This window comes from Globicephala melas, chromosome 10 (genome assembly GCF_963455315.2).
Source record: "Globicephala melas chromosome 10, mGloMel1.2, whole genome shotgun sequence".
NCBI lineage: Eukaryota > Metazoa > Chordata > Mammalia > Artiodactyla > Delphinidae > Globicephala > Globicephala melas.
In genome coordinates, this window is record NC_083323.1 from 76,885,080 (window position 1) to 76,910,246 (window position 25,167).

The following is a 25,167-nucleotide window of genomic DNA, read 5'->3' on the forward strand; positions in this document are numbered from 1 at the left end:
CTGTTGCTGATTTTGTTGGCTTGGGTCATAGCCCCTTTCAGCTTTCACCTTTTCAGACCTAAAGTTTAATCTTTAATCATCCCTTACACAGCAGCATCCTGAAATCCCTCTTGGCATCCTTGTTTCTCTTTTTGGGACTGTTACACTTGAAGTTTTTTCCACTGTCGTTTGTACCAATTAATCAAAAAGACTGAAGAACTATAAAGAAAAGTTACATGAATATTTTAAACATTTTCTCTTAAAACATACTATGTGTATTTCATAAATGTTTGTTTTAGGACCAAGGCTTTTCCTTTGAATAAGGATCTGCTGACTATAATTTTCTATGATGTCTCTTATTATAAAGCCCGCATATAATGAATCATCTATGATTTTTAGTTTCCGTTTCTTTACAGTAGAGTGAGAATTTAAAGCCATTTCAAAGAAATCTGAGTGCAAAATCCTTCTAGATTTTTATGATTTTCCATTCCACTCTTTAGTATTTCTGTATCTAATTAGACAGCTTATTATTATTATTATTTGGGGGGAGTCATTTTAATATTTACAAGGAACAAATCAGCAGAACAAAATTATATCAGATAGGCTGTGTACAGTAGCTGCGGCTTATAAAACATACCAGTAATCTTTACCTGGTGAGTATAAAGAGAACCATGGTAGGATTCAGATGTCTTTACAGCCAAGGGAGTACACGTGGCATTAACAAATTAGAGGACAAAAAAAATTCACATTTTCTACATTAAAAAAAAAAATTACAGATCTCACAAATGTCTGTGAAGACAAAAAAAAAAATTTAAAGTTCTTTGAAGGGTGGGAAAGAAGAAATCTGAAATGGAACTCTAAATGTAAAAAGAATTTTACTTCACAAGACCAATTTTCTTGGCTTCTGTTTCATATATCAGTAATCTCCACATCTTGACTATAAAAACTTCTGCTTCTTCATCAAGTACCATGGCAACATCATCTAAAATGCTCTGAGGTGAACTATGAGCCATAACCTTAGAACAAACAAAATCAACTCATGTAGCTTCTTCTCCACCTATGTATTCTATGATTTTTTTTTATTAATCCATGGTCTAATTTGTCGTTCCATCAACATAGAATCCACAATAGACCAATCCAGGGGATAAGCAAAGAGCTCAGGTTTGGCTGTAGGGATTTTTTTTTTTTTTTTTCCCGGTACGCGGGCCTCTCACTGTTGTGGCCTCTCCCGTTGCGGAGCACAGGCTCCGGACGCGCAGGCTCAGCGGCCGTGGCTCACGGGCCCAGCCGCTCCGCGGCATGTGGGATCTTCCCGGACCGGGGCACGAACCCATGTCCCCTGCATCGGCAGGCGGACTCTCAACCACTGCGCCACCAGGGAAACCCATTGCTGTAGGGATTTTTTCAATGAGACTCTTAATGTGTTTGCGCTTTTTTTTCAGTGTTCACAGTGCCTTTGGCAGCATTTTTATTGTCTTCACCATAATCCAAGGGAACCAGTTTCCTTTTTCGGGGTACATCATCACTGTCTTCATTCTCAAATTTGTTAAAGACACTATCTACAGGTAGTTTCTTTCTCTTCACAGAATTAGGCTGACCAGGACTATTGGAAGCACCCAGTTTAAGACTCAGTCTTATTTTTGGCCTATGCTCCTCAGGTTGTTGTTGATCTGGTGAATTTTCATAAGGGATAATAATACCACAGGGAGACTCATCTCCAGGAGTGTTGGGAGTTGCATTGCCACTGGCAGAGGAAACAGATGGGGCAGAACTGATGGACCTCAGAGTTGGTTTGAGACAGGACTTTTGCTCTGGCTCTTCTTCCTCTTCCATGGGTTCCTCTCGTTTTTCTTCTTTTTCTTGCTTTTCTTCTTCCTCTTCCTCTGATTCTGGTTCTTGCTTTATTTGTGGTTGTCTGTGCATCTCAGCCTCTTGTTCCATCCTCTGGAGCTCTGCATCTGGATCCAGGTGCCCTTCGGCCAAAAGGCGCTGCCTGATTTCCTCTAGCTCTTCCTTCTCTCTCTTCCTATCCCATTCATCTGCTTCCATTTCCTTTTCCCTATCACGCAACCTTTTCTGAAGAGCGCTTCCTCTATAATATTTGGGATCATCTCTATCATCATCATAATCTTCTAAGAATTCTTTTAGTCGTTTAGCTTCTTTTGCCATTTCTCTTCTTCTTTCTTCTTCTCTTTCAGCCTCTTTCTCATACTCCTGGGTTTTCTTTCGTTCTCTGATTTTCCAGTTCTTAAGGTGCTCTTGATAAGCAGCCTCTTTCTCTCGGAGCTTTCTTTCAAGTTTTCTTCGTTCATATGCATCTTCTTCATCCTCTTCTCGGTCCCGCTTCTTGTCTTTTTCTCTCGCGCGCTCCCGTTCCCTTTCTCGCTCTCGTTCTCTTCCTTGTTCCCGTTCTCTCTCTCTCTCTCTCTCTCTCTCTTTACCTCTCCCGTTCCCTTTCACGATCTCTGCTCTTTTCTCTTGATCGACTGCGATCCTTATTCTGATCTGAACTCCTTTCTCGATCACGGTCCCGATCTCTCTCTCGATCTCGATCTCGATCTCTCTCTTTTGTCCGGTCACGATCCCTATCCCATTCTTGTTCTCGCTCCCGTTCCTTCTCCTTTTCTCGTTCGCGTTCTCTTTCCCTTTCTCGTTCCCGTTCTCGCCTTTCTCGTTCCCTTTCACACTCCCTCTCTCTTTCTCTCTGTTCTTTCTCAATTTCCTGTCTTTCTTTTTCCTTTTTGCCTTTCTCTTCTTCCAGTTTCTTGTGTGTCTCTGAATTTGCTGATCTCTCAGGATATCAGGTCTCTTTTGTCTTCTTCCATTTCTATAGCATTTATATCCTGCTTAGTGATGAGTGGATAAGGGATCAGTGGGGCCACTGGAAATCTGCGAAAAATGTCCTCCTTCTTTTCCTTCTTCTTCTTCCTGGGGTGAGAGTCAGATTCTTGCGAGGGGGCATTGAGCTCACTGGAGTATTCCCGTATTAAAACTTCAATGGCCCCTTTGATCGTCTGATCTCTTCTCTTTGTGTCTTCATCTAAGGCTTCTTTGTCATCATTAGTGACGGTTTCTGGCCTGGCATTCCCATTAGAAGCTTTCTTCTTTGCTTTCCATTCATCCAATTGTGCCTTTGTCTTTGCATCAACTTTAACAAGTAGCTTCTTCTCTCCAATCTGCAGGTCATGCAATAACCTGAGTGCACGGAGGGTTGATTCAGGCTCCTTATACTCACAGAATCCAAAGGCTTGAAGTTTTCCAGATGTGCCTTGTACTCTCTTCCAGCTCAAAACCAAGCCACATTTAGCAAGGAGCTGTCTTATAAGCATGTCTGAGGCTTTTTCAGAGATGTTGCCAACGAAAACTGTAGTAGTGGGACCACAGTTTTCATCATTTTCTTTAGCCTTCAAGCCTGGATGATCCTTCCGTGCTCCCAAATGTTTTCCAACCATGGACACAGTGGGTACTAAGACAGTTGGAGCAGGAGCCATAATGCTCATTGGTACAGGAATCATTGGAGTCCCTGGAGGTACAGGTGGTGGAAAGCCAGGAAACTGTGGGGGTGGGATCCCTGGTGGGAGGGCTGGGATTCCCATGGGAGGGCGATTCAAATGAGGGGGGAAAGACATTCTTACCACAGTGGTCCGCCGCTGAGGAAATTGTACTGTCTTCGCGGCCTTCTGGGCTCCAGGTTATGAGGGGGTTCCACCAGCTCGAGATTTCTGCACGCTGCTAGCCGGGAGACTAGTGCCAAAGCACCTACTCTCACAGGCCGCCTTATTATTTTTTTAGCAGCTTGCCTATGTACGTATTCAGCTTCATTTTCATAGAAATTATGAGTCTTTTCACAATCATATTTCATAATTTACTTAATAATTAAATTATGAATTCAGTATCATGTGAAACTGGATAAACATGTTGGGAATGGCTGTGGCAAACAAATTCAAGTACAAGATGTGGAAGTGCTACTGGCTATGAGCACTTTTGGCCTACTGTGGACATCAGCCGTTATGTTTTTACAGAAGAAACAGTGTTAGTTCAATCCAAGCTATTGGTTAAGGAGAGATTGCTTAGGACAGCTGCTTCTGTATATTGCAAGTTAAGTACTCTTCCACTGCTTTCTCCTAGCACTCTATATAGACCTCTTTTATAACTTAATTCACTGCTTATAATCGTCTACTTGTTTGTCTTCCTTATGGGATTTCATAGTCTTTGAGGGCAGAGGTATACTCTCTTGTTGTTACATTCATAGTTCCTAGTATATTCTTGGCATGTAATCACTTAATTCACTTTAAAAAAAAAAGAATTGACTGGGACTTTCCTGGTGGTCCAGTGGTTAAGACTCCATGCTCTCAATGCAGGGGGCCTGGTTTCAATCCCTGGTCAAGGAACTAGATCCCACATGCCACAACTAAGATTCCGCATGCCGCAACTAAAGATCCTGCACACCGCAACAAAGATCCCTTGTGCTGCAACTAAAGACCCGGCATGGCCAAATAAATACATTCATTAAAAAAAAAAAATTGACTGCAAGCTCAATATAACTCAATAATATGACCAGTTCAGTATGATTCCTAGGTTGCACTAGTTGTATGTGATGTTATGTTCGGAATAGTTCCACTGTACTTATGTTGTCTTGAACTAGGGTGATAGATTTTAAGATACATATTGACTAACTTGAGCACATCCCCTAAAAAGTTAATTCAGTGAGACTGAGACTATGTCTGTTATTCACTGCTATATCTCCAGTACATACAATATAGAGTATTAATGCCTGGCAGACCAAAGGTGCTCAGGTTTTTAATTTTTTTAATTACTGAATCCAGGGAATAGAGAATAGGATGGTGATGTTTCTTTTTTATTTCTTGAGGAATGATAAAATGAATAGGGTGTGCTTCCTTAGAAGAGGAGATTAGTGAATATATCAACCAAATTTGAAAATTTGAGGCCTAGTCATACAGAAGAGAATGTGGACCTCAGTAGCTCTAGAGAACTGAACTGGGACTAGAGAGTATAAATTATAGGAAAGCAGATTGTATGTTGAACTGTTTTCTAATTATTAAGCCTTTAAAAAAATAGAATGTATTATTTCATGAGGTCACTGGAAAAGAAGTTTAATGACTTATTTGAGGGGTGTAAAAAAATAAATTTTTGTATGAAATGTGCAGTTGGTTTATCTGTACAAACTTAAATTCATCCTAATTTAAGCCCTGTAATCTCTTGTTTCAGTCTTCCATAACGTTAATATTCTTTATCAGTTATTGTCTTATAAGCTATTATAGGTCTCATGGTCTTAAGGAGAAATAAATGACTTTTTATCTCCCTGTTTAATTTTTAAGTTTGGTGGAGAGCAGATACTGTATCTTATTACAATAAAAAAATTTTTAATGGTATGCTTGTAATCCAGAAATCTTGATGGATCCAGAAATCCTGATAGATTTTGAATAGCCCCAATTGTCTGCTTCATTATTAGCGTTATGGATGGTGTGCCAATTAATCTAGCATCAGATTGCTGATAGTACCATAACGTTTGTTGAATCTGATGGGTGCAATAGTCATTACACCCCTCCATATGGTATATAATGAATCTTCATATTATAATGAATAAGTTCTATGAGATATTACTATGAAATAGTACTGCAGAAGTCTGGATTTTTTTTTTTTAATCTTTGCTGCTTTCATAGCACTTTGCAGAGTATCTTATTCATATAAGCTATTCAATAAATATTTATTAAAAGGCTGGAAGATCTCTTGAGTCCTTAAAAAAACCAGTCACCCATTTGAGGAATTATTTCTTGTTTTACAGAAAGTTTACAAGCCAAAAGTACTTTGGTCCAAATGTCAAGGTTATTAAATTATATTGTTAATTTATTCTTATGTCAACAGGGCTTAATTAATGATGCTCCATTTATTTATTCCAAACTTAGATAGATAGCTATAAAAATAATTTTCCTCTTTGTCTAACTTCCAAAAAACTTACTTGCTGTGTACTTCCTCTGCTTTCTTTAGATGGACTTATTCCTGTTTTGCTATATTAACAGTTGTGGGGTATTCCTTTTTGAACTGTACCCCATGTCTAGAGTATCACTTTTCTTACAGATTCACATGTATGTGGCCAAAGGAACAACTCCATGTTTTCTAAAAGGCTTAGAGAACATGTAGCAGGTACCTCTCATTTGCCTTTGTGTTGGTCATTTTTTACAAATTACTGGAAGTTGGTGGTTCCCGCTGACAGAACCATAGGTTAGTTCTTAAACATCATCTGGAATCTTTTGTTGGGCTTCTTTTGCTTAACAAAGTGTCACTGAGATTCATCCATGTTGTTGTGTACATCAGCAGTTTATTGCTTTTTACTACTGAGTTGTGTTCCATTGAATGAATATACTACAATTTGTATATCCTTCTGCTTGTTGGTGGACATTTGAGTTGTTTCCAGTTTTTTTGCTATTATGAGTAAAGCTGACAGTCTTGTGCAAATAATTTTGTGGATATATGCTTCTTAGGAGTAGAATTGTAGGTGTATGGGTTAGGTATAAAACTCACCAACAGTTTTTTAAAGTGGCTTTGCCATTTTATAGTCCCACCAACAATGTATGAGTTCCAAGTGGTCAAGATCCTCACCAATACTTGGTATTGGTATGGTAAGTCTTTTAAATTTTGATCATTCTAGTAGGTTTGAGGTGGTGTCTCATTGTGGTTTTAATTTGTATTTTACCTGACAACTAATGATGTTGAGTATCTTTTCATTGGCTTATTGACTTTTTGTATATATTAAATTTATTCTCTTGTTCAGATCTTTTGTCCATTTTTTAAAAATGGGTTGTCTTTTTAAAAAAAATTATTGATTATAGGAATTCTTTAAATATTCTGGTGATGAATCCTTTGTCAGATATAAGGACTTTTGGTTTTGAAAATTAGTAAAATATTCAGTCTAGAGGTTTCAAGATTCTTTGGGCATCTAAGTAATAGGTCAATTTATTATCGGCAGAAATTCAATTCCAATTTTAAATCTAGGGTTGTAGAAGAAAATTGGTTAGGGGGTATGTGGATTTTTCGGTTATCTATTGCTGTGTAACAGTGTATGCTGTATTCCATAGTGGCTTAAATCAGCAGTTATTTACTGTTTCTCACAATCCTCTGGGTCAGCTAGGCAGGTCTTCTGTTTCACCCAGTGCCTACTTGGGTCGCTAATTTGGCTAGATGTCCAGGATGGCTTCTCTCACTTGACTTAGGTGGCTGAAATGTCTAGTGGCCAGGTGGGCCTCTTCTGCTTCTCCATGCCATCTCATTATTATTTAGTAGTTTAGCCCATGTCTCTTTATGTGGTGGTTTGATTCTAAGAGAGAAAAAACAGGAGCTGTCAAGACTCTTAAGTAAGTAAAAAAAAAAAAAAAAAAAGACTCTTAAGTGCTAGGTCTGGAACTGGCACAGCGACACTTCTGTCACATTCTGCTGGTTAAAGCAAGTCACAGAACCAGCCCAGATTCAAGGGGAGGAAAATAGAACCCTTCTTTTGATAGAAGAGGCAGCATGCACACATACAGGGCAGGGAAGAATTTTTGGTGGCCATTTTTTGTGATATTTTATTACAGTGGAGTAGATGTTTAGAATTTCCTAATAAAAGGTGATTTCATTAAAAATATAATTTGTAAGTTATTCCTATATTTCTAAGTATCTTTCCAATTCTTTTTTTTAATTTCATGCATTTGTTTATCCCTTACTGCATATATTCTGCTACCAACGTTTCTAAGATATGATTCAAAATTGGAGATGATAAAAAAAGGCTCAGTGGTGTATAACAAGGAGGCTTACTGAGCTATTAAAGATGTTAATTAGGATTCATGTTCTTTAATATGCTAGAAAGAACGTTCTGATGCCACTTTGCTGATGAACAAAATGAGCTTAATCACATCCTGGGCACTAAGTATTCTGACATTATAATCTCTTCTCTCTGAGCCCATCACAGCAGTCTTAGGATTCAAGATCTAATCCTGGGCAACATTATAGGGCCAAGTGTGTCATATACACACAGTGAAGGAAAGTAGGATGGCCTTGGTAATCCTGCAGTATTTTTCTTATCATATACTTGATTTTCATTTTCAAAAATTGAGGTAAAATTCCCATAACATAAAGTTAACCATTGACCATTTAAAAGTGTACAATTTAGTGGCATTTAGTACATTCACAGTGTTGTACGTCTCCTCATATACTTTTTAAAGGAAGGGTTTATGTCAGGGAAATGAAGAACAATAAAATTATGGCAAAAAAGACTAATAAGATGTCCAAACATTAACTCAAAAAGGACACTTCTGGGCTTCCCTGGTGGCGCAGTGGTTGGGGGTCCGCCTGCCGATGCAGGGGACACGGGTTCGTGCCCCGGTCCGGGAGGATCCCACATGCTGCGGAGCGGCTGGGCCCGTGGGCCATGGCTGCTGAGCCTGCGTTCCGCAACGGGAGAGGCCACAGCAGTGAGAGGGCCCGCGTACCGCAAAAAAAAAAAAAAAAAAAAAAGAACACTCTTTTGGTGGAATGGTTTAAGAGATATGCTGGGACCACTGCCTTCCCACTGAAGTGCCAGCGTCTGGTCAGCAGCAGCATGGCCTAAGCAATCTCCTTCTTGCCTCCTGCCAGCCTCGTAAGTCCTCTAAAACTGCAAGGTTAGTTCAATTTTATCTTACCTTCTCTCTTCTGAGGATGGTAAGCAGTCTCAGGGAATCTACCACCTTGGTCCCCTCTATCCCAAGGCTTGGGAGTTTCACAGACCCATTCTAGATCTGAGAACAGCGCTTTTCCGGGGAGCAGGGATTGTGGGCATTCATTAGCCTCTTCCCGTCCTTTTCTATGCCTCAGAATGACTGACCCACAGGTTGTCCTGAGGGCCAAGGCTATCTGCAGTAAACTTGAAGTTGCAGGTTACTTGCAGGCCCTGCTCCCTCTTCTCCTAAAAATGGAAAGATATTTAGATACTTTTGTCATTGTTTTACTGGGGTCAGGTAAGGACTGAACAGATGTAGTAAATCATTAGAGATTTAAAGATGTTTTTAAAATTTTGCTGTACTCTTCCTCACACACCTACAATAGTCTCAAGACTTAGCTACCACCTCCCTTGACCTAAAAAGGGGTGGAGGGATGGGGGAAGGAGGAGACATCTGTGAGGAAAAAGAAATACAAAGAAATACTCTGCCCAGAAGAATCGATCATTCCAATATCCATCTTAATGATTAGAATGGGATAGAATAGAAGCAAGAAGATTAAAGAGAAAATAACCTCCTTAGATAGTAGAAGCCCAGTGATTTTTTTTTTAACAAAATGTTGGAAAAGTAGTGCTGATGATTATGGGATACATCAAGAATAATGTTAGCAACCCTACTAATTAAAGTTTAATACCAGTCATAACTTATTTGATATTTCCCTCATCTGTGAAATGGAGATCTGCCTTACTCCTAGAGGAAGGTGCATTTAGGACTGCAGAGTACAGCAAATTTCAATTCCCAATAAGGCCATGGTATCCTAGGAAGTTTCCAGAGGTAATTTGACTCTGATTTTAGCCTTACATGAAGCCAAACCCTTGTAAAATTTGACTCCACTGCACAATGTGATAGATGCTGAAAAAGGGGGTTTAGAGGAGTGCACCTAATGTTCCCTGGCAGGAAATGGGGAACGTTTCCCTGAGATTGTGTCACTGAACTAGGAGCAGATGTTTGCTAAATTAGCAGGGATTGAGGGGAGAATGTATTAAACTGAGTGAAAATATTTGTAAAGGCAGAAGGAATTTGGATTTTTATTCAGCATTAAAGGGCCACTGAAGGATTTTATGCAGAGGATTGTAATGATCAGACTAGCATAATAGCATATTAAGAAGATCATTTTGGCAGCAATATGGAGGCCAGATTGACAAGGAGGCCAGTTAGGAGTCCACTGGTATATTCTGGGCCAGAGATGATGAGTACCTAAACTAAGGCACTCCTTTATGATGAATTGAAAGAGAAACTAACTTCAGTAATCTAAGGCTGTGCTGCTGAGTGTGGGAGCCACTTAGCCACACATGGCTATTGAGCACTTGAAACTTGACTGTTGCAAAATGAGATGTGCTGTAGGTGTAAAATACTCACCAGATTTCAAAAAGCCTTGGTATCTCAGTAAGACGTTTTTGTATATTGATTACAAGTTAAAGCAATATTTTGAATACATTGGGTTAAGTAAAATATATCATTACAATTAATTTTTCCTATTTTTCCTATTTTAAGAACGTAGCTACTAGAAAATTTTTAATTATATGTATGGCTCACATTATATTTTTATTTTTTTCATTGCTGACTAAATTTATTTCAGTTCAGTTACTTGCCTAACTTATGCTAGCTGTTTGATTAGAAAGTGTTTCATTATGGACTTCCCTGGTGGCGCAGTGGTTGAGAGTCCGCCTGCCGATGCAGGGGACACGGGTTCGTGCCCCGGTCCAGGAAGATCCCACATGCCGCGGAGCGGCTGGGCCCGTGAGCCATGGCTGCTGAGCCTGCGCGTCCGGAGCCTGTGCTCCGCAACGGGAGAGACCACAGCAGTGAGAGGCCCTCATATCACAAAAAAAAAAAAAAAAAAAAAAAAAGAAAGTGTTTCATTTTAACTCATAATAGGTGTGGAAACTACAGAAATGCAAAATGGTTTTCATATATTTGGGAAACAAGGTTGAAAAGCTCTGTAAGACCGTATTTTTATTAATTAATTAATTTTATTAATAAGAGTGTCAACACAGAGTATCTGCAGGAAACTGGCTTTTGCAGTGAGGTCACAGTGCATTTTTAAATCCATTGTTAGGTAATGTTTATTCACTCTTCTGCAAATAAATTATTTCTGCAAGATATGTTCCAAAACTGGTGCATGGGTAAGACTGGACTAGAGAAAAAGTTTATTTGAAAAACACTTTTTGAAACTTTTTAAGTGTTGTCTAAACACTCTGGAGTTTTTTTTTTTTTTTTGCCATGTTCCAATTGACAAAGGCCAAGAAATTCCCTCATAGGTAACAAACATTCATAGCTAACAGGGATGGCTGTTGTATCAAAAACTCTGTCTACTAATGGGTACAGAGTTTTTTTGAAGTGATGAAATGTTCTAAAATTAGATAATGGTGATGGTTGTACAACTCTATGAATATACCCCAAACCACTCAGTTGTATACTTTAAAAGGGTGAATATTAGGGTTATGAACATATCTCAGTAAAGCTGTAATAAAAAAAACCCTCAATCTTTACATGCACATCTGTTGCAGTTACTGATTTCCTAGTTATTTAATGAGAATTATGTGAGCAGACACGCAAAAAGCAACCATATATACAAAAATTCCTGTGATCACACAAAAATGGTCTGTTCTTTTTTGGCTTCTGTACCAGCCTCACAGATCTGGTGGTAGATGGGAAGCTTAGTGGCCTTCTTTGGTGGGTATTTGTGAAGTTATTAAGCAGTGTTTATCTAGCTTAAGGGATTGAAAGATTGACTGAGTACACTAGATTCTCATTCATATTCTGGTACAAAATGAATGTGATACACTGAAAGGTGTAGACTGAATCCAGCAGGTTAGTAGAAAAAATAATACTCCAATATTTGATCATTTGATGTTGAGGAATTTTTTTTTTTTTTTGCGGTACGCAGGCCTCTCACTGTTGTGGCCTCTCCCATTGCGGAGCACAGGCTCTGGACACGCAGGCTTAGCGGCCATGGCTCACGGGGCCAGCTGCTCCGCAGCATGTGGGATCTTCCCAGACCGGGGCACGAACCTGTGTCCCCTGCATCGGCAGGAGGACTCTCAACCACTGCGCCACCAGGGAAGCCCGATGTTGAGGAATTTATTCTTAAAGTTTTTAGGCCAAGTTAGAGTTGGTTTATATCTACCTTGGATCTTGTTAGGCATGTCTCCTGTTTCTTGTATCTCAGTTCATCCTGTAGAAAACCATGCCATCTAACTCACTAGATACCCAGAGAACAGCCATGCAGTGTTTTCAGCTACAGAGACTAGCAGAGGATGCATTTACTGTTTCTTTCCTGTATGCTGCCATCTGAAGTAAGATTTTCTGGCTCATCACCAAGCACCTATCATCCCAGAAAGGAAGAAATAGAGTGGATTTGGTGCACCTCTTTTCTCTCCATAACCTCTTTCCAAGTCATTTCCACAGAAGTGCCAAGGCACAGGAGAGAAGCTGAGCCCCGGTTTTTCTGTTAAAAGCAGAACTCGTCACAGATTTTTACACAGCTGCTGCATTTGTCCTAATCCCTTTCCTGCTCAGCCTTGTTACTGCGGCCTTGCTCTAGGGCTGCTTTCAGCAACCTTTCTGACACAGGTTTAATGCTGATTAGTCCCAAAACAATTCTAGGGCAGAGCTCCCTGCCAGGATGAAGAATGAACAAAATTGGTTTGCACACAGGCCAGCTGCAGTTGCTGCAAGTAGAGTCTGTCAAATGCGGACCATTTTCTTGTTTACCAAGATGAGGTTAAATTAGCACAGCATGAAGCAAAATGGATAAAAAAAAGAAAAAAATTGCAAACCATCCATGCTAGTTGAGTAGGATGCGGTGAGTATGGAATTCAGGTGATTTTAAATTAGGTTGAAAAGGTAAGGTAGTATACAGTACTAAAAGCTGATTAAAAGTCACTTGAAAGATTTGCTTGCTCCAGGTGGGACAGGGGCATAGGTGGACTGTATAATCTTTTAAAGATTATTCAGGTCTAGTATGGTATGAATTACTCATTTTTGCAGTTATTTTCTAAAATATTTGAATCAGATTTTATGTGTTTATAGAGCGGTCTCTGGTTGACAGACTTGCAGACTAGATGAGAAAGCAAGGTGAACTATGTAAGGAAAGAACCCCGAAGCCAAGAGGTCTCTGACTTCCCAGGCTTCGGTGCACCAGGCTCTCTTCTTCTTCCTTTTGTGCAGAGCCTGCCCACAGATCCTCTCTTGGGAACCCGGGCTTCTCACCCTAGCATTCAGGGCCGAGCTGAGGGGAAGAGGGGGAGTAATTAGCTGAGGAGCAGAAGTATCGGATGGGAAAGGGGGGAGAAACGGCAAATACGGAGAGTATGAGACGAAAGACACAGTGTCTCATCTGACTCCGGCCTCTATGCTTCACCCCCCTAGTCCTTCATCCGCTGTGGGTTTGAGAGCTCCTGATCTTCTCTGCGCTCTGACCTTTCCTGGCCTGGGTCGTGAGGTGTTTTACCCCTGCTAGTTTAGGGCTGGGGAGATAGGGAGACTTAACCACCTTATAACACTGTTCCTAAGGGAAATGAATTCTCTTATAGACCAACCCCTGAATATAACCGTTAATGAAATAGACTATTAAACTGCAGCTTGTGTGGTTAGAGAGAGATCCTTCCTTTTACCAACTGTGTACTTCTCACTCAGCACTATACTGTACATTTCATGGCCCTTCACCTCCACTGAGATAATTTACCTTATGTCTCAAGACCAAGGAAGCAACAGGAGTACTAAATTAAGACACAGAGCAGCGTAGTCAGGGCGTTACCTACTCACAGGCCATTGTAAGTTCAGGCTGGAGGGAACTCACAGAAAAAATAAAGATCTGCCTATATTGGAAATAAAGTGGGTTGGGTTTAGGGAAAACAGGAATCACTGTGGGCTACAGTAGGGTAGTTTATAATTTAAGCTGCATCCTGAAAGAGGATGGGCCAAGTGAGGACAGGCTGGTGTTCTAAGCTCCAGGCCTAAAGGGGCCAGGGAGGGGCACAAAGGGGACTTTTATTCCATCTCTAACGTTTTATTTCTGTTTTAAAAAATTGTGAAGCAGATACCGCAACGTGTTAACATTTGTTGAATTCAGGTGGAATATACCCACACAGGTGTTCATTATTTCTGTTCTACTTTTCTCTATGTTTGAAATATTTTTTAATTACAAAAAGGAAAAGAGGAACTTCCCTGGTGGTCCAGTGGCTAGGACTCTGCGATCCCAATGCAGGGGGGCCTGGTTCGACCCCTGGTTGGGTAATTAGATCCCACATGCCACAACTGAGACCTGGCTCAGCCAAATAAATAAATAAATACTTAAAAAAAAAAAAAGAAAAGAAATAGCCTTAAAGCTGGGCAGTACAAGAGACAAATGATAAAACTTAAATAACATACAAGTCAGTAGCCAGCTCTTGAGTAGGCAGGTGGGTAATGGTAGTCATTTTATCAAGGGTCTTGAAGGAACATACAAATAATGTATTTTTCTGCAACCAAAGAACTGAAAAGTGATTAAAATCACCCATCATGAAAGAGCAAATTAATGAAGAAGTGGAAAAAATAAATAACAGGCCAAAGCTTCTCCATGGTTTGGACTTAACCTCCTTTAGGTTGAGTAGGATGCAGTGAGATATGCTAACACAGAAAATATGTTGTACATCATTGGAGGAAATGAATATAAATAAATGATATATTTTAGTCACTGTCATCGAAAGGAGCAAGTTCAGGAACAAAGGAAGTAAGTATAACCTGTACACCTAGTTTTCACACCTATATATATCCGTGAAAAATAATCGTAAGCATAAGAATTATTTTTCTGAGAGAGTGGCTTTAATACGTATATTTAGGGAATTCCCCAGTGGTCCATTGGTTAGGACTCCGCACTTCCATGCAGGGGGCATGGGTTCGATCCCTGGCTGGGGAAGTAAGATCCCACAAGCCACACGGTGTGACCAAAAAAAAAAGACCATATATTTAAATTCTGTAAAAATATACTGTATAGCCTCTCTTTTGTGATATAATTGTCTCTCTTCGCCAGCTTGAATTATTGCCTTCCCAGGAATTTCTTCTATAAGCACTGAGGGAAGAACCATTACTAATAATTTTTCTGTATTCCTAATAAGTTTGGTTAAGCTCATAGAAAGAACTGGATATATTTGTTGGTTGGTGATATAGAATTGTGAACAGTCTATTAACTACCAGTAATACTGTGTTCCTAGTGAAAAAATAAGTTTAATCTTACTGAAAAAAGTATGTCCATGTAACATAGTTTTTCTAAATGACAAACTACTGATTATTTATATGTAATTGAATGAAGTTTGAGTTTGTTGGATTTTTGTTCATTCATTCATGCAAAATGGAAAGGCCTTTAAAACTTATCCTAAAAGTACCCCTCACCCATGAGGATGGCTGCTATCAAAAAACCAGAAAACAGCAAATGTTGGTGAGCATGTAGAGAAATTGGACCCTTGTGCACTGTTGGTTAGAATGTAGAATGGTACACTTGCTATGGAAAACAGTATGGTAGTTCCTCAAAAAATTAAAAATAGAATCATCATATAATCCAGTAATTCCAGCTCTGTGGGTATATACCCAGAAAAATTGAAAGCCAGAGTCTCAAAGAGATATATGTATCAGGTTCGTAACAGCATGATTCACAATGGCTATAACAAGGAAGCAAGCCAGGTGTCCACCAGTGGATAAATGGGTAAGTAAAATTTGGCTTATACTATACAGTGGAATATAACTCAGCTCTCAAACGGAAGGAAATTCTTCAGTATGCTGCATCATGAATACACTTTGAGAACATTATACTAAGTGAAATAAGCCAGGCATGAGAAGACACTCTATGATTCTATTCATATGAGGTGCTTAGAGTAATCAAAATCATAGAGATAGTAGAATGGTGGTTGCCAGGGCCTGAGGAGGCGGAGGGAATGAGGAGTTATTGTTTAATGGGCATAGAGTTTCAATTTACTAGATGAGAAGAATTATAGAGATGAGTGGTGGTGATGGTTGCATATTATAAATGTATTTAATACCACGGAATTGTATACTTAAGAATGGTTAAGATGGTAAATTTTATGTTATGTGTATCTTACTACAATAAAAAAGTTGAAGGAAAGAATTCATCCTAAAAGAATTTGACTTCTTATATTCTCTCACAGAAGTACAATTTAACAAACATTTATGACAATTAAATTTATCCACTATACAAGTATATCTACAAAATTATAAGTATCTGGAATGGTCATGCAGGAGCACAAAATCCATAATGCAGCTTCCCTAGTTATTTCTCAGCTATTTCTACATAATATTGTGAAAGAAACAAATACTTTTACAATGATAGTAATGATAATTTTAATTTATAATTTCGGTATAATTATAATTGCAAGTCTTAAATTCTTACTAAATGACCTTCATACTACTACAAAACTATTATTCTAAAATTTGTACAAACAAGATAAAAATCTTTACATAATGTCAGTAACAACTCATGTTCTTTCCACTAGCCTGTGTTCATAATTATTCATTTGCTTAGTGAATGGTCCTTGAATTCATGTTATACTAGGCACTGTGTAGGCTCTGGGGATTCAGTGGAGAACAGCTCTTACCCTCATAGAGCTGCAGTCTTTTCCAGAAGAAATGACTATAAGCTTAGATCTGAAGGGCGGCCAAGAATTTACAGGTGGGATGGGGAGTGGGGGCAATACTGGAAGAAGTATTTGTGGCAGACATACAGCATGTGTGAAAGTCGGCTAATTTGAGGGAGCGAGGTACATATGGTGAGCAGCTAGTAATTTCCTCACGGCTGGAGTATAGAATACAAAGGATATGGAAAATCTTGCAGAAAGGGTTAAGATATAAGCAGTCAGATTATGAAAAATTTTGAAGCAGTGTTAGGCAATTTGAGATTTAAAGTTAGGATAATGAAGCACTATTGAAGGGTTCTGAAGGGGAGTAACCTCGGATCTATATTTAGAAAGATTTCTTGGGCTGCATTATGGAGTGGGGGAGATGGGTGGTAAGCCTGGCAGCAGGACGTGATGATGTTTGTAATAATTCGGGTGAGAGGCGACATTGGATTGGACTAGAGAAGTGGCAGTGGGGATGGAGAGAGTTGGATAGATTTAAGAAAAATAGAAGGTTAAATCAGTAGGATGAAGCAATGGATTAGATGTGGGGAATAAGAGGGAAAGAGGAGTCAAGGATAATTCCAGCTATACACCTTCAGCCACTGGGTGAATGGTTGTACTACTTGAGCTGGAGAAATTACCAGTCAGGGCTTTGGAAGTGATTCCCTGTTTGATCTCTAAGAACTCTTCCTATTGTGAGTGTAAGAATTTCTGATTCTTGACACTTCTAAGAAAGCTCATTATCTAATCTACAGATTAGATCATTTTTACTGCTACTTATGTAAAAGTCATTCCTGAGATGTCCATATCCCTAGTTACTCTCAGAGTTCAAAATAATATGTGAGGTTCATTGTTACAGCTCATTGGTTTATTTATTAAAGTAGAGAGAGTATTGTTTTCTGTAGGCAGTGTATAATTTTGTCTAGTTACATATGTAACGAAGTTATACATAACCCTTTATAGTCAATGTAGCCATCTGTCAAATAACTCAAAAAGTAACTGTAATGATAACAGAGCCACTGTTGACAAGCATGACAACATAAATATATCTAAATAAATTAATAAATGTTAAAAGTAAACACTTGACAATTCTCCTTCATTGCCAGTGGGAATGCAAAATGGTATAGCTACTTTAGAAGTCATTTTGACAGTTTCTTACAAAACTAAACATACCTTACCATATGATTCATTAGTCACACTCCTTGTTATTTATCCAAAGGAGTTGAAGGCTTATATCCGCACAAAAACCCTTACGCATGGAAGTTTCTAGCAGTTTTATTCCTTTTTTTTCTTTTTTAATGTCTTTATTGGAATATAGTTGCTTTACAATGGTGAGTTAGTTTGGTGTATAGCAAAGTGAATCAGCTATATGTATACATATATCTCCATATCCCCTCCCTCTTGCACCTTCCTCCCACCCTCCCTATCCTACCCCTCTATGTGGACACAAAGCCCTGAGCTGATCTCTCTGTGCTATGCGGCTGCTTCCTACTAGCTATCTGTTTTACATTTGGTAGTGTACATATGTCATTGCCACTCTCTCACTTCGTCCCAACTTCCCCTTCCCCTTCCCCATGTCCTCAACTCCATTTTCTACGTCTGTGTCTTTATTCCTGTCCTGTCCCTAGGTTCTTCGGAACCTTTTTTTTTCTTCAGATTCCATATATGTGTGTTAGCATACAATATTTGTTTTTCTCTTTCTGACTGACTTCACTCTGTATGACAGACTCTAGGTCCATCCACCTCACTACAAATAACTCAATTTTGTTTCTTTCTATGGCTGAGTAATATTCCATTGTATATATGTGCCACATCTTCTTTATCCATTCATCTGTCGATGAACACTTAGGTTGCTTCCATGTCCTGGCTATTGTAAATAGTGCTGCAGTGAACATTGTGGTACATGACTCTTTTTGAATTATGTTTTTCTCAGGGTATATACCCAGTAGTGGGATTGCTGGGTAGTATGGTAGTTCTATTTTTAGTTTTTTAAGGAACCTCCATACTGTTCTCCATAGTGGCTGTATCAATTTACACTCCCACCAACAGTACAAGAGGGTTCCCTTTTCTCCAGCATTTATTGTTTGTAGATTTTTTGATGATGGCCATTCTGACTGGTGTGAGGTGTTGCCTCACTGTAGTTTGATTTGCATTTCTCTAACGATTAGTGATGTTGAGCATCCTTTCATGTGTTTGTTGGCAGTCTTTTTATCTTCTTTGGAGAAATGTCTACTTAGGTCTTCTGCCCATTTTTGGATTGGGTTGTTTGTTTTTTTGATAGTGAGCTTCATGAGCTGCCTGTGTATTTTGGAGATTAATCCTTTGTCAGTTGCTTCATTTGCAAATATTTTCTCCCATTCTAAGGGTTGTCTTTTTGTCTTGTTTATAGTTTCCTTTGCTGTGCAAAAGCTTTTAAGTTTCGTTAGGTCCCATTTGTTTATTTTTGGTTTTATTTCCATTTCTCTAGGAGGTGGGTCAAAAAGGATCTTGCTGTGATTTATGTCATAGAGTGTTCTGCCTATGTTTTCCTCTAAGAGTTTTATAGTGTCTGGCCTTACATTTAGGTCTTTAATCCATTTTGAGTTTATTTTTGTGTATGGTGTTAGGGAGTGTTCTAATTTCATTCTTTTACTAACAGTTTTATTCTTTTTTAAAGAAAGATTAACTTTATCTTCTTTTTTAATTAATTAATTAATTAATTTTTGTCTTTGTTGGGTCTTTGTTGCCCCACGTGGGCTTTGTCTAGTTGTGGTGAGCGGGGTCTACTCTTCGTTGGGGTGTGTGGGCTTCTCATTGTGGTGGCTTCTCTTGTTGCAGAGCAAAGGCACGTGGGCTTTAGTAGTTACGGCACAAGGGCTCAGTGGTTGTGGCTCATGGGCTCTAGAGCGCAGGCTCAATAGTTGGCCACACGGGCTTAGTTGCTCTGCAGCATGTGGGATCCTCCCAGACCAGGGCTCAAACCCATGTCGCCTGAATTGGCAGGTGGATTCTCAACCACTGAGCCACCAGGGAAGTCCAGCAGTTTTATTCCTTTTTTTGTTTGTTTGTTTTGTTTTGTTTTTGTGGTATGCGGGCCTCTCACTGTTGTGGCCTCTCCCATTGCGGAGCACAGGCTCCGGACGTGCAGGCTCAGCAGCCATGGCTCACGGGCCCAGCCGCTCCGCGGCATGTGGGATCCCCCCGGACCGGGGCATGAACCCGTGTCCCCTGCATCGGCAGGCGGACTCCCAACCACTGCGCCACCAGGGAAGCCCTACATTTTTTATGATATAACTTTACTCATCATTGCCATTTTTCTTTCTGGAAAACACAGAATCAGTAGTTTACCCAAGGTCACATATAGCTTAGTCATTCTATATTTATGCTCCAGAAACAGAAAACTAAGATTTATTCCCCACATTATGAGAATATTGAACCCTCTTTATTACAGAAAACACTTTGTGTGCGAGAGGAATGTTTATTTCTATTTACTTCCATTCTGTTTTCCTCAGCGTTTTTCAAGAGAGGAGAGAGTCAATCCCTGGCCTTGACTTGGGTGAGTCTTGGGTCTGTCCAATGTGATAGCTACTAGAAATGTGTCTTATGCAACTAAGGAACTGAATTTTTAATTTTATTTATTTTTAATTAATTAAAATTTAAATAGCCACATGTTAGTGGCTACTTTATTGAACAGTGCAGCTCTAGATTACCAGTTAGAAGACAGGGCCAGGTTAAACCATAGAATGGGAATGCAGTCGACAAAATTCAAACTGTGGGAAACTCTATCAACAAAGAAACCCCAAGGGGGGAAAGAAAGATGTGGAGTAGAAACCCTAAGATTAAAAGAGACTTAAAGGGGGCTTTCCTGGTGGCGCAGTGGTTGGGAATCCGCCTGCCGATGCAGGGGACACGGGTTCATGCCCTGGTCCGGGAGGATCCCACATGCCACGGAGCGGCTGGGCCTGTGAGCCATGGCCGCTGAGCCTGCACGTCCAGAGCCTGTGCTCTGCAGCGGGAGAAGCCACAGTGGTGAGAGGCCTGCGTACCGCAAAAAAAAAAAAAAGAGAGAGAGAGACTTAAAGGGCATATCAACAAATCACAATATATGGACTTTATTTGGGTCCTGATACAAACTGTTAAAAATAATTATTACATTTATGAAATAATTGGAAATTTGAATAATGGCTAGATGTTTGATATTAGGGAATTACTGTTTATTTTTTAGGCATAATACATTGTGGTTGTCTTACAAAAGGAGGAGAGTGAGTCATTATCTTTCAGAGAGATGTTGAAATATTTACTTTCTGCCCTTACATTTACTAAGTTTTTCATGAATGACCTATTTTCTTTTAGCATTAATGATTTTAAAAAATTTTTCATATGGAGAATTTTGAACATATGTAGGTAGATAGAGTAGTACAATGAACCCCCATATACCCATTATACAGATTCAAGAATTATCAACTCATGGTCAGCATTGTTTCCTCTTCATGCCCCTGTATTATGTTTTAAGCAAATCCCAAACATCATGTGATTTTATTTGAAATATTTCAGCAGCTATCTCTGAAAAATAAGGCTGTAAGCAGTTAGGGTAGGTGGTTCCCGGAGAAAGAGAACCAGCCATTGCTTTCTTGATATAAGAGAAGCCAGTTTTGGCCTAAACCATTTTGTGATCTAAGTCTGGCCCAATGCTTGTCCTTGAACAGGTCTCAGAAATGATCTTTTTTAAAAAAAGAAAACTTTATTTATTTAGGCTTCACCAGGTCTTAGTTGTGGCGTGTGTGATCTTTGTTGCAGCACGTGAACTTCTTAGTTGCGGCTTGCGAACTCTTAGTTGTGGCATGCATGCAGGATTTAGTTCCCCTACCAGGGATCGAACCTGGGCCCCCTGCATTGGGAGCACGGAGTCTTACCCACTGGACCACCAGGGAAGTCCCAGAAATGATCTTAAGGGAACAAAAAAATGCAGAAACAAACTGTTATCAGGCAAAAGAAGTAACTTTGCTGTTGTTGCAAAGATCAGTTGTAAAGACTCCCAGTTCTGTGTCAGTGGTATAGGTTAACCTGAAGTGCTCAACCACGAGATCAGTTGGAACCCAAAGGATGATGATGTTGAACTTTTCTGACCCTCCTGACTTCAGTCAGCTAAAGCTTGGACTCTGTAGACCTGTAAACTGCCCAATCCCCTTCGCAAATATGCATGTATCTTTAGCTTAAAACTTCCCCAATTTTGCTGTTCAGGAGACAGTACTTTGGGAAAGATCCCTGGTGTTCTCTTTACTTGCTGTAAGAAATCCTTCCTTTCCTCAATCTTTGGCCTGATTATGTCTTTTGGCTTGATACCCACCAAGAGGCAAACCCAATTTTCAGGTAACAAAGCCTCTTTGTTTTTACATTACTCTAGTACAATTATCAAACCTAAAATTTTTAAATAATATCATTTTAAAAATATTATCTAGTTAATATTCAAATTCCCACTTGTTTCAAAAATTTATAGTTTACATCTAAATGACCAAACATGACAATTCTGTGAATAAACGAAGTTACATGATCCATTTTACATTCACAAAGTGGCAATGTAAAACAAATGCATGAAGTTACTAACTGTGAAAATAATTACGCAGAGCTTTGTGACAGTTATGAATTAAGCCAAAAATAAAATAAGGTGACATTGCATTTGTCAAATTGATAAATCTCTTTGTAAAGATATTTGAAATGTAATGGGAAAACTTTTTAAGAAATAAATAAGATATTAGAGTAGAAACTACTCGAAGGCCTCTGTAAAGCTTTTTTTTTTTTTTTTTTTTTTTTGGCTGCATTGGGTCTTTGTTGCTGCACGTGCAGGCTTTCTCTAGTTGTGGAGAGCTGGGGGCTACTCTTAGTTGCAGTGCACGGGATTCTTATTGTGGTGGCTTCTCTTGTTGCGGAGCATGGGCTCTAGGCACGTGGCCTTCAGTAGTTGTGGCACGCAGGCTTGGTTAAGTCCTATAAAACTCTTTGGTTTGGACAACTTGAATCATAGAGTTTATGAGAAATTTAATAATGAAGGTACAGTATAGGCAAGAAAATGGGATAAAATGAATAAGCTATAAAAGTAATTTGCCTTACGTGTTGCTGAAAGGGCATAGTGAAAAGAGACTCCTAGAGAATAGGAAATATATATTTTTCTTTAAAATGCCCTCCTATATTATACTACGTAAATTGTTTAGTATTTGAAAGATTTAAGACCATCCAAAATAAAATATTCTGAGAAATACGAGAATTCCACAGAAATATGGATATACTTAGTTCTTGAGTATACTCAGATCTTGTCTTGAATATACTCAGTTCTTGTCTGCGTCTGGGATGGATGAGTTTCCTAAAATCTTTTCAGATGAGGGAAGGGTAGGATAAAGTTATTTGCATTAAGAGTTTGACCTATTTTGCAGCTACATTTGTACAAAACTATTTGTACATTTGTATAAAATCAGCAGTTAATAAGTTTATAAAAACATTCTTGGCATCTTTTCTCCAAAGATTTCAACAAAGATGCTAAAAACTGTATCTCCCATTGCCCCTCCAGGCTGAGAATTGACGACTATGTAAAGGTAGGCTGGTAGAGTGGAGGGGAAAGGTGCAATCCTAATATGAAAATATTAGGCAACTGCTGAAAATATTACAAAGAACAAATACTTCATAAGATATTGTTATAAAGAAGTTTAAAAATGTATTTATAAACTAGTATTGTAACCCTTCTCCTATTTAAGTAGTAGTTAAAAACAGGTTAGTAGTTAAAAACTTCTGAAGGGCCTAGAAGCAGTGATACCCCAGTAGGAATGAGCACACCTAGTGCCCAGATCTTGTTTGTAATACCATTCTCCAGTTAAAGGATTGAGGGATCCTTGAAGAAATGGCTAACTCTGGAAATGGAGCAGGACGTATTCAAGATGAGCCTGGAGCATCTTATAGTGCCAGAAATTAAGGAAGTGCCAAAACCAAAACCAAAACACAACACATAGATGAGAGTATGTCAGTGGGCCCCAAGAGACAAATGAAAGAGTTCCCAGTGGCCGTGTGAACAACAAAATAAAAGTACATTGGATTATGACCCAAAATATAAAATATCCATGAGTTCATACAGATGTAAATAAATGATCAAATAAATTAAGGAGGGGAGAGACACATCTCCCTTGCACTAGAATTCCAAATAATTTATGTAGCTACTCTTCCCCCAAGGACATGGAGCACAATGCTCCACTCTAAGTGTGGACTGGTTATAGTGATTTCCTTCTAAAGATTATAGTTGGAAAATGGAGAAAATAGAGGAATTTTACAATGGAGAAACATTGTCTCAGTCCGGTGATCAAGGTGATCATCAACAGTGATAAGTCCTATTGATGTATATTCCTGATATCATGTGATGAAAACGGCACTTTGCCTCCATGATCTTTTTCCCAAAATCCTTAACCTCAGTCTAATTATTAGGAAAACATCAGACAAATCCCATTTGAGGGACTTTCTACAAAATACCTGACAAGTACTCTTCAAAACTGTCAGTGTCATCTAAAACAAGGAAAGTCTGAGAAATCGTCCCAGCCAAGAAGAGCTTAGAGACATGACTAAATGTAATGTGTGTATGGGATTCTGGAAAAAAAAAAGGACCTTAGATAAAAACTGTGGAAATGAATAAAGTATAGACTTTAATTAATAATAATGTATCAATATTGCTTCATTAATGGTAATGTAATGTTTACAGATGAGGGGAAACTAGTTGGAGGGTATATTGGAACTCTATACTATCTTCCCAATTTTTCTGTAAATCTAAAACCATTCCCAAAACTAAAGTTTACTTTGAAAAAAAAAGTTAGCCATGTAGTCCTGGATTCAAAGCAAAGAATAATAAACTTCTGGTTATGTGATACCACCATGGACATATGATACAGTAATAATATCCTTATGTTCTTATGTTTGAAATAAGGTAGGTGTCAACTTTTAATGTACAAGTCAGCACAAATTGGAAAAGAAATAAAATGTTCTAAAGAAAATGGGCTAATTTTATTCCTTTACTTAAATTACATTTCAGTTTATATAGTCAAAGTTTTGAAATGACTCATTTTCACAGCTACCAATTCTTTAAATAAGTCTTACAAATTCTAGAGTATATGATTCAGACGTGAGAACAATTTTCATTCATTTATCCATTTATGCAACAAACATTAAAGAACATATGTACCAGGCATAGTATTAAGTAGGTGTTGAGGAAGTAAGGATGAATAATGTGTTGAAGAGATTAAAGTCGAAAGGAGGAGATAGAATTGGACAGTGGATAGCAACATGCAGAGTAGTTACAGGAATGGAGTTCCAAAAACTAAACGGTTCTATTTCCTTTAAAAAAAAAAAAAAGGGGGCATTATAGTTATGTGCCAACCAAGAAAAGAAGAGAAATGCTGTGTTCTGAACCTTAATATCAGTGAGTTTTTATTTTAACACATCAACTAATAGGTATTTAGTACAATGTTTGTACAGTAGTGATTCATTTAAAAATTAAGCTCATGGAATTTAAAAGATGTTGGACCATAAAAATGATCTGTTCTAATTTGTAGTTTTATACTGTGTTATGGAAGAAACTCTTTACTTTTTTTGTGCTTAAAGACCTGTAGGAGCCCAGCAGGGGCCAAATGCAAGGACCAGAGTGAGGCCTTAGGTGCTAAGGGCAGCCCAGCTGACAGGCAGTAAGGGAATGGGGACCTTAGCCCTATAACCGAGTGGAACTGAACTCTGCCAACAACTGGGGTGAGCTTGGAAATGATTCTTCCCCAGAGCTCAGAAAGGAATGCAGCCCTGACAACAGGACGACTCCAGTA

The 25,167-nt window shown here is 38.8% G+C and overlaps 1 protein-coding gene and 1 pseudogene across 2 annotated transcripts in view; one reads left to right on the forward strand and one right to left on the reverse strand.

The window, feature by feature from the left end:
* The window catches only part of DENND5B (DENN domain containing 5B), a 211,543-nt gene that overhangs the window by 54,033 nt on the left and 132,343 nt on the right, over window positions 1-25,167 (forward strand). The window lies entirely within an intron of this gene.
* Window positions 1,386-3,620, reverse strand: LOC115839126 (RNA-binding protein 25 pseudogene; annotated as a pseudogene).